Source organism: Arachis hypogaea, chromosome 2, assembly GCF_003086295.3.
Source record: "Arachis hypogaea cultivar Tifrunner chromosome 2, arahy.Tifrunner.gnm2.J5K5, whole genome shotgun sequence".
Lineage (NCBI taxonomy): Eukaryota > Viridiplantae > Streptophyta > Magnoliopsida > Fabales > Fabaceae > Arachis > Arachis hypogaea.
Genome location: NC_092037.1, coordinates 18781876 through 18792497, shown reverse-complemented (window position 1 = coordinate 18792497; position 10622 = coordinate 18781876). Strand labels below are relative to the sequence as shown.

General features: G+C 34.5%; 1 long non-coding RNA gene across 1 annotated transcript; it reads right to left on the bottom strand.

Annotated features, from left to right (window-relative positions):
• Positions 1–1130: 1130 nt before the first annotated feature.
• Positions 1131–3022, bottom strand: LOC140178782 (uncharacterized). The gene is made up of 2 exons (XR_011871719.1): positions 2593–3022; positions 1131–1396 (listed from the first exon to the last, which is right to left on the bottom strand). It is a non-coding gene; the product is annotated as an uncharacterized lncRNA (long non-coding RNA).
• Between the last annotated feature and the right edge of the window lie 7600 nt (positions 3023–10622).

Genomic DNA, 10622 nt, shown 5'->3' with positions numbered 1-10622 from the left:
ACTAATCCTTTTTATGTCGCCATTATATATATAATATGGGAAAGTATGAGAAGCCAATGGAATATTTGTACAGTGTGAACAATGGAAGTTTAAGGAGTATTAGAGATATAATCATTAGTGTTATATTTTTTCATCAGCTGAAATTTTTGGGATGAGTGGTATCATGATATGGTATTAGAACTTTAAATCCGAAAAGTCAAGAGTTCGACAAAAAGTATCAAACTATTAAACTAAAGTTTGACGAAACTATTCATCATGATAATGTTTTTCCATCTACCACATATATATCATAAAGTGAGCATCAAATATTCGGTGTAGCTTTGAAAACTCACCTTTCATTTCTTCCTTCCATTAATTATGTTTCTCATATAGCCCTATTCCTCATGATGCTGCATTTGTTTTAGCAGTTACAAATTTTCACTTACACACAAACACAAACACAAGAAAAGCTAATAAGAGAAGAGTGGTAGTAAATTGAAGAAGAATGAAAATTCCAACAAGGCTCTATAGCTTTCAAAGGCCACATCAATTGTTGATGTTTCATAGAAAACGCAACAGCAAAGTTATTAGCTCTTCAGTGACACTTGGGCTTGGCAATAATAATGTGAAAAGATGATGTTACCCTTCATCTTCAAGCATTCTGAGGGAGGTTTTTTTCAAGTTGAAGAATAAATTGAAGCAAGCTCTGTTAGTGTTGCAAGTGTGAGGAGTGCCGAAGTTAGTCGCACATCAAAGAAAATAAGGAAGAGTGAGGAGTTTATAAGATGAGAGACCCATTAACTTGACACCTTGAGGTTTTGAGTTGGATGTGGTGTCATCTCATCTTATGTTCTCTCACTTGATTCCTCCCCGAAGTCTCCCGGGTTGTCGAGAGCTCTCCACGGTTGGCCCAACAAGCTCTCGGGTGGAAAAGGAGCAATGATACTTGAAACTAGGGGTGTAATCGGTTCGGTTTGGTTCGGTTTTGGACCAAAAACCAACCGAACCGATCTGATCGGTTCTACAATGAGACCAACCATTCGGTTGATTGCTGTTTGAACAACCGAACCGAACCGAACCAACAGCGGTTTGGTTCGGTCGGTTTTTTCGGTTTTTTATTCTTAATAATCAGAATTTAAATTTCCATAAAATTAACTTTAAAACCGTCAATAAACTAGAATAATAAGAGTATATCACATCCAAATTCAATACAAATTTAATTTAATTAAACATAAAACAAATACAATTAAAAATGTCTAGTAAAACAACAAAAATAATCACACTTTAAACCGAAACAGTCACTTTAAAATAAATAAAAACCAAAAAGCTACCATGCTTAATATGAATCTACACCAGACTCATCATCATCTTCCCCAACTTGATGCGTCAGTTCATTGGGCTGTTCATTGCTTGTTGGCTGCATATATATAAACATAACAATGAAAAATTAGCATTTTAAGCCACAACAACAATTTGTGAAACATATTATATGCAGCCATAATGGAAATATAAAACAAATTAACACATTATATGCAGCCGCAACAAATTACAAAATATATTATACAAATTAAAACATATTATATGCAGGCACAACAAATTATAAAATATATTATACAAATTTATATGCAGCTAGATATTATATGGATTAAAACATATTATAATACAGCCACAACAAATTATAAAACAAGATTACAAGATAACAAATTAACGGTACACATAAATATGCAGCCATAATGAAGAAAATAATAATTATGACTTGTTGATCCTTGATGCAATTTTCTAACAAAAATAAAAGAAAGAAGATATAAAAAGAAAAAACTTCTTTGAAAAAATTATCAAGTGGAAAACAGTACAAAAAATCATTGTTCTGCTTCAAAATACAAAACCGGCAGGAGCACAAAGTTGACAAGCAAGGTAATCTGGTTTGACACAGTCTGCCGATCATGCCTCTAATCCAAAATAATTTAACTCCAACAAAAGTCATCTGGTTTCAGATGATTAAAACAGATTATAAAATATATTATATGCATTAAAGCATATTATATGCAGCCACAACAAATTATTTGAGTTGATTAGATTAATGCAGTAAAGAACTAAGATAAATTCTGCAGCAAGATGTTAGGCTAGCTGAGATATAAGTGCAGAAAAGAAGTGATTGAGTAATATTTTATGACTAGAATTGATAGGATAGAATTATATCCATTGACTACACCATATACCTTATATATATAGCTATAAGACTAACTACTTTTTGTTATTGAAACAGAACACAAACTAATGAAACTCTCCCCTATTTGCTTGTTGTACGTTCCATAATTTTTACTGATTCTTGATTTTCTTCTTTATGGGAAACATTGTTAACTTTTTATTGGATAAAACAGAGACCAGGGTTTGGTAAACAAGATAAAAAGCAAGAACAATAATTAAGCAACAACAATAAAATTCTGCAGAAAAAAATTTCAATGAAACTCATCTTTCTAATTTAAGCACAAACTAGCAACAACAATAATTTTAATCAGTAACAGCAACAACAATCAGGGACAAATTAAGCACAAATCAATAAGAGCCCTCAGAGACAAAATCAATTATAAAAATTTGAAAATCAGATCTAACCTCCTAAGAAGACATTGTTCAGGTGCTTTTTGCAGGAGAGGGCTCGACGACCGGAGTGCTGCTCTGCTTAGGGTTTCTTGCCAAGACTTAGGGTTTGTTCTGACGGCTTGTGACCGGACGACGGCGTGGACTCCGGACTGCACGAGGACGCGAACTGGACGATGCTGCTGGCTACACGACGATGCTGATCTTTGCTACGCCTGTGAGCCTGCGACGGAGATGAATGGACGACGCTCTTTGGCTCTCTGGCTCTCTCAGGCTCTCATCCTTCCAGACATGGCCGTGTGGAGGAGGAAGAATGGAAGATGGAAGTGAGCTGTGGCCTGTGGGTGAGTGGGTGTCTCGTGTCTGTGTGAGGAGTGAGCAGTGAGCACCACTGAGGGTGAGTGGGTGATGCGCCGCGTGAGTGAAAGGAAGAGAGAGTGAGGCTGTGAGAGTATTCAGAGTCTAGGCTTTTATACCTAGGTTAAATCAGTAAGGGTAAATCAGTAAAAAGAATCACTTATGCAGCATTCTATTCGGTTCGGTTTGGTTCGGTTCGGTTTTTACTAAACCAACCGAACCGAACCGATCAGTTTAGTTCGAAAAAAACAAAAAAAACCGATTTTTTTAGTTTTTTAATCAGTTGTTGTAATTTTCGATTCGGTTTTGCAGTATTTTTCGGTCCGGTTCGGTAACTTACACCCCTACTCGAAACTATAGCTATTGGCTCAAATTTGATGATGGTCCTCCTTCAATTCATCATGTCCCATCTAAAGTTTGTTGATCCTTTTTCTTTTTTTTTTTCTGTTTTTTGAATGATTATTATTAGACTTAATTACTCTGTTGGTCCCTATAATTTTGCGAAATTTTTAATTAGGTCTTTATATATATATATATATATATATATATATATATATATATATATATATATATATTAATTAGGTCTTTGTACTAAATTTTTTTTTCAATTAGGTCTATCTTGTATTAGTAGTAATTGGCTTAATTTTATAAGAACCCAACTAAAAAAAATTAGTGTAAGGACCCAAATAAATGGTAAAAAAAAGTATAAAGACCCAATTAAAAGAAAATTGGTGCAAGATCTCAATTAAAAAGAAAAAGAATACATGACCTAATTAAAAATTTTGTGAAATTATAGAATGCAACAGAGTAATTAAACCTTATTATTATTATTATTATTATGAATAATAGTTGATTTACATGTTGTTGTTATTCCATAGTCATGTGGTGGTAACATACTTTGTTAAATTGCTTAATTGTAAATTGATTTAAACTAAATAATGTTTGTTCAAAAACATCTTTTTCTTTTCTTTTGCTTTGAACCAAGGCATGTTTTGATTAGTTCTTTGATCATCATGTTTGAACCTTAATTAACTTTTGGAATAGTTTCAAATTGTGGACAGTAGCAACTGCATTAGGCCGCAATTGACGTAGCTTTTCTTCTTTAGGAGGAAATTAGAAGTGCACACATATTTTCTTATTATATGATTCATCATCTTGAATTTCGATGCTAATTATCTCCTTCCAACTTAATACTTAGACGAGGAAACACATCCACGTACTACATTTGATAGATATCTTCTTATATATTGCAATTAATTTTATCTCAAAATTAGTCAAATTTTATCTCAAAATTGCTTTTGTAATTGTTTCTTCATATCTTTATATTTATGCGTTAATTAAGATAACTACTAAACAGACCCTAAATAAAAGCTTAATAGACACAATATTTCATCATTCTTACATGAATTTTAGGCATAGATGTGAAAATTAAATTTGTAAATGCAATGCAAACATTATCCCAAGATCAGGCAATTGTTTGTGTGCAAATTAAAATAAAGGGGAAAAAAAGGGGAAGAAAAAGGTCCCCTAGCTGCACAATATATATTATATTCTCTTGTTTTATTCCCTTGGTTGTTGGATTACTTGCTATCTTTTTTATTTTTATTTATTTATTTTTTTCCCAACAATTTTATTTTAGAAGATTTTTTTGTATATAAAATAAAATAATTAATTATTTTTTTAGAAAAGATTTTCTAACTTTATTTTTTCAGCTTTATTTTCGTCACACTATTTAAACTGGTGAGACCATTTTTATTTGTCTCTTTCTTTCTCTATTTTTCCTTCCAAATTTTTTCTGTTACTCTTTTTTGTGTTTTCAACATCCGTACAATTTAGTGTGGGCGATTTTCTGAGTTCCAGATTGGTAAATATTAGTCTATTTTTTTTATCTTAATTAAAATTATTTGGTTTACTATTTACATGTTAGATAAAATTGTTAGGTATAGATTGTTTGTTGGTTAGAATAACAGATTTACTGTTTACATGTTAGTTAGTTAGACGTACTTTTAAGTGTTGTTATATTAGGTAGATTATTTTATGTTATCGTTTTTTAATATAGTTACTGTTTATTGTCTATAAACATGTTAATGAATATAAGAAAGTATATTATTAGTTAATTTAGTCAGAGTTATTAGCTTGTGTTATGAATTAGAAGGTAATTAGTGGAATAATTAATTAGGTTATGTTAGATAAGAAAGAAATATGAGCAATAAAATTTAGAGTTGAGTTAGTTATAAACTAATTAGTTACACGACGACGTCAGTTAAATAGGGTAAACTTAAAATTAGTAGGGTTATAAGCTATTTTTCATTTAGTTTATTTTTTAATAATCTAGTTGTGGTTTTATTTTACTAGATTGTGTTTTGATAGAGCAGCAGTTATTGGGTTATGAGCATGAGATGTATAGATCGGATCACGCTGAGCGCATTGTTGGGAGGCTTGATCGAGTGGTATGATTTTTTAACTTTTTTTCATTTTATTGTATTGAATAAAAAGTTGTACCTTTTTTTATTAATTTTTTTCCGTTTGGTAGGCACCTCGGATCTTGCGCACCAGACGGAATCTGATGACACGGTCGCCGGAGCAGATTAGGCCATATCTGAGGTGAGCCTGGTTTGAGTACGTGGCCTATATGGTCGAGTTCGAGCACGATTAGTCGCTTGCCTCGACGTTGATAGAGAGGTGGAGGCCTGAGTCCCATACATTTTATTTACCGTGCGGGGAGATGACTATCACCCTGCAAGTTGTGGCCTATCAGTTGGAATTCAGGATTGACGGTAATCCTGTGAGTGGATGCATAGGTGGGTGGGAGAAGCACCATCAGAGATGGACCATTGAGGAGTTATGTGAGCAGATTTTGGGTGTTGTTCCCGGCCCAAAAGACAAACAGTCACAGACCAAGTGAACTGTGAAGCTCACTTGGTTCCACAATACGGTTTGTGGAGAGATGGAGCAGGACGCCACAGAGGAGTGCGTGATAAGGTACACGAGAGGATATATCATGCAGTTGATAGGGGGTATCCTCTTGCCCGATGCATCTGACTCTCGGGTGCATATCAGGTGGCTTCCCCTGCTGGAGGATCTTGATACATCTGGCTAGTTGTTGTGGGATTCGGCTGTGGTGGCATGGCTGTACCGCCAGATGTGCCGAGCCACGGAGCATGGTCAGCGCAACTTGGGAGGATGCGTCAGCTTGATGCTTTCTTGGGCCTACCTCCGTCTGTTAGTACGACCCGATGGCTTTGATGCTCGTCGCTTTTCCCTGGTTGAGAGGTATTATAAACACTTACCAAAGTTATTCATATCATTATTAAGTTGTTTATAATAATAAAGGATAAAATATTATTGTTATTGGTTGTGTAGGTGGGTTTAGTATCGACCGGACAATGCCACAGGCAAGAGCAGGCTAAGGCAGTACAGGCGTACGCTGAATGGGATTGGGATGTTAAATGTAAGTGATTAATGTTTAGTTTTAAGAAATTAATGTTTAGTTTACTTTTGTACCTGTTGCGTATGATTATCTGAATTTCGTCGTGCGTCTGTGTTCTGTGAACAGATTGAGTGGACCCCATATGCTGACCCGCAGCTGGTTGGGCTTGTTCCACAGGCGATAGCAGAGGCGGATGCCTCTGCGGCGGTTGTATGTCCACTATTTTGCTTCTCTATCGTCGAGTGGCATCAGGTGGACCGGGTAGTACGTCAATTTGGTGGCTTGCAGCACATTCCGACTAGGCCACTGAACATTGACGACATGCACAAGTTGGATGGGAGATTTGGTCGTGGCAAGTGGTTCCCGCAGCTGCTTGGTGGCTGGCATGAGATGTGGGATGCTCGGACCGACCATCGTTTGCCGATATATCATCATATAGACTTGCGTCCGTCCCTCCAGTATATGACATGGTACCTACAGTGGGCATGATAAACCCCAATTTTGTGGTTTATCTTGTGCTTAATCTGGGGGATTTTATCAACTTATCTCACATTTATTCAATGAAATTGCATGGTTTTGTGAATCTCTCCTAATTTGTGCTTAAGTGTGAAAACATGTTTTTTAGGCCTTAAAATAGCTAAATTTAATTCACTTTAATTCCATCCGATGTCTTGATATATTTGTCGAGCGATTTCAGATTCAAATGCAAGTATTGGATGGAAGAAGTGAGGAGAAAAGCATGCAAAGTGGAGAATTCATGAAGAAATGAGCATTTGGAGAATTGAATGCCACGCACACGTGTCACCCACGCGTACGCGTTAGAAGAGATTTCCAAGCCACGCGCACGCATCACCCACGTGTACGTGTGAGGAGGAATTTTGGCCAGCTATGTGCACGCATCACCCACACGCACGCGTGACACTAATCATGTGACCTCATTAAAGTGAATTCGCTGGGGGCGATTTCTTAGATTCCCAGGCCCAAATCCAACTCATTCCTGAGGCTATTTGATGTAGAATTCAAGATTGGACAAAGGGGGAGCAATTACTTTTAGGTTAGCATCATGTAGGTTAGTTTTCTAGAGAGAGAAGCTCTTCTTTCTCTCTAGAATCTTAGATCTAAGGTTTAATTCTTGTTTTCATCTTGATCTCTTTATAATTTCTTATTCCTACACCTTCATTCTCTTAGTTTGTAGTGTTAATTTCCCTTTTTATGCCTCTTTTTATGTTGATAAACTCTTGTTGGATTTGAATTTTCATTTAATGCAATTTTATGTTTTCATGTTGTTGATGTTTAATTGAGCTATTGTTGTTATTTCCTTGCAATTAGTAGTTGTAGATTTTAGTATTCTTGCAATTTATGATGTTCTCCTTTCATATCTTTCAAGTGTTTGACAAAATGCTTGGTAGGATGTTAGAATAGCTTTTTGAACATTCTTGACTTGGAAAGAGAAATTAGGCAATCTTGAGTCATTAATACCCAACTCATGTTGGTGATCTAGGGTTGTTAGTTAATATTATTTCTATCCACTCTAATCTCTTGCTAATTCAATTAGTAAGTTGATTAGGACTTTTGGATTGAGATTAACTAGTCTTATTTGACTTTCTCTGGTGTGAAGATAACATTGTACCTTCTTCCATTGTTGGAGATGACTTAATAGGATAAACTCTTGTTATTTGAGGCATGGTTTTAAAAATACATATGAATAAAGACATGCCAAATTCAAAACATTTTTGTCAAAATTTAAAGAATGATTATAAGTACAGTTAAGTAAGAGAGGATTGAGTTAAAATTTCTTCTTAAAGATTTCAAAGGCCCTTTTGATGCATTAAACAATTTCAAGATCACATAAAAGAGTACATGAATCAAAAAGAGTTTGAACAGACAGAAACAAATCTTCCAAGGAATTTAAGTAAACATAGGCAGTTAAGATTAAACGAGAATGCATTTCAACAAGAGTTAAGGTTGAGAAATAATCAAACTAGTTTTTAAAAAAGTAATCTCAAGTAAGGATTTTTAAGGCACATTATGAAAGAACATGTTACAAGTTATCAATAGAATTTTTCAAGACACATAAAAGAATATCCTCGAGAATTCACTCCTAACGTCCCCAAACCACGCTATAAGCGTTACCTATTTCTTATCAATTCTAATTCGCCTATAATAAGCTATTAACTTCCTGTTCACATAAGCCATCAATATTAAGTTGGCCAGACTTAACATCAATATATATACAACGGTAAGCTAACAATGTTAATTAATAGGCAGTCATGTGCATACAACTCAAATTCTTGTTACTTGGAAAAGACCTACAGCATGACAAACACTAAGAGAATGCAGTTAAGCATGGTCAGTCCATCCCCATGACTCTAATCAGGATGAACTGCTCTGATACCATATTGTAACACCCTCACTACTAGAATGTCACGCTTCCAGCTGCGCCACTCTGTTAGCAAGAAGTATTACGAATAACTTCATATACTTAATATTAAGATAGGAGCCTTTGACTCGACACCGTATTGCTGACCTCATTAAAAACCGAAAATAAATACTTTATCTAAAAAAACAAAGAAACAGGCATAGATTCATATACAATACTTCTTACATAACAGCTTATAATATAATATACATATAAAACATACAACTCCTATCCCTCTTACCAAATTATAATAACAAAGGCGAGGGAAGAAAAATTATATAATTAATATAACATCATATAAACTAAAACGCAGTATAACTCTTCACAATGCTCTTTCCTCCGATTCCTGAAAAGGTAAAGTTGTAGGGGGGTGAGAACCTAACCACACAGTCTCACCACGGAGTTTCAAAATTGTCATAAGAAGATATTTAATAAGAAAACTGTTTTCATGCTCAGTGATTATCATTACCTTATGAATCCTTTTAAAACCAATAGCTAATCGTTCAAAACCTTTTCAAAGAAACAAGATTTAATCTTTCAGAAATCCAAAACCTTTTCTTTTCTTATAAGAAAATCTCAATCAGAAACCAACCACACAATCAATCAACACAATCATCAATTCAGCACCAAAGTTCATTCTCAAATGTAGCACACCAGGACAAACATAAGCAAGACAGACAAGGAAAGCACAGGTTTAGGTAGCAGTTACAGCAAATAATTCAGGTAGTAGTTAAGAACAGTTTAACAATTAGGCAAACTAAAACAAGTTCAAACCCAAGCAAAGCATACAAATGCATATGATGCATGCCTGTCCTATGGCTAATGAGCTCATCTGTTGGTTATCCAGCGAACCCGACAAGTCCGAAAACCTTAGACTGTCCCCCGACGCGCATCCCCATGAGTCTATGCATAGCTTTTTTCTCAAATAATCAATATTTCTCAATGGGGGTAACATTCCCGGGAATTTATAGTACCTGGTCACCCTTATGTCGTAGGCTCAACAGAGTATCGAGTTTTCAATCTGGTACACGTGGTGGCAAGCCAAGACACTTTATCCAGGAAATCTCGTATCTCAGATAATTCAAATTCATAAGTCATATGAATAATTCATTCATCATTCATCAATATCTAAGCCATTCTCAATATCATCATCATTCGTCAATCCATATCCCATTTCCAAATTCATTCAAAAATCACATTTCAAAGTCAATCCTCATCATCCTTCTTTCCGTTTCATTAATCAACAATCCTATTCCAAAATATAATTCTTTCTTTTCTAAATAAATTAATATTAAAACATATAATGTTTAAATCCAAATCTTTTTAAATAATTATTTCAAACGAAGCTTCCAATTTTTTATAAAATTTTGACAGCATCTCCTTTAAAACTCGAACTTTGCTACCTGAATTTTGGGTCCCAACCAAACCAAACCAAACGCCTATTAATCAGTCACATCACTTCCAATAACCATTATCACAACAACACTCAATCCAAGGAAATTACAAAATATAGAATTCAATCAACCAATCCTATAAATCGCAATTTAAACCAACTTCAACCAACAGCAGCAATCAATAATTAAGAATTCTCAGTCATCTCAAACAGTTTTGAACCAAACCGTTCCTCAAACCCTTTTCAAATCATTTCTAGAATAGCAAATCATTCTCAGTAAACAAACTATTTTCAAGTATTAAGTCCTTTCCAAATTTGTTTTAAAATCAAATTCCGATATTAAATCGAGTTCAATATCAAATCAAATTTCAATATTAACTCTTTTTTAAAATCAGATCGTTTCCAAAATTAAATTAAATGCCAAGATTAAATTTCTTCCAATAATT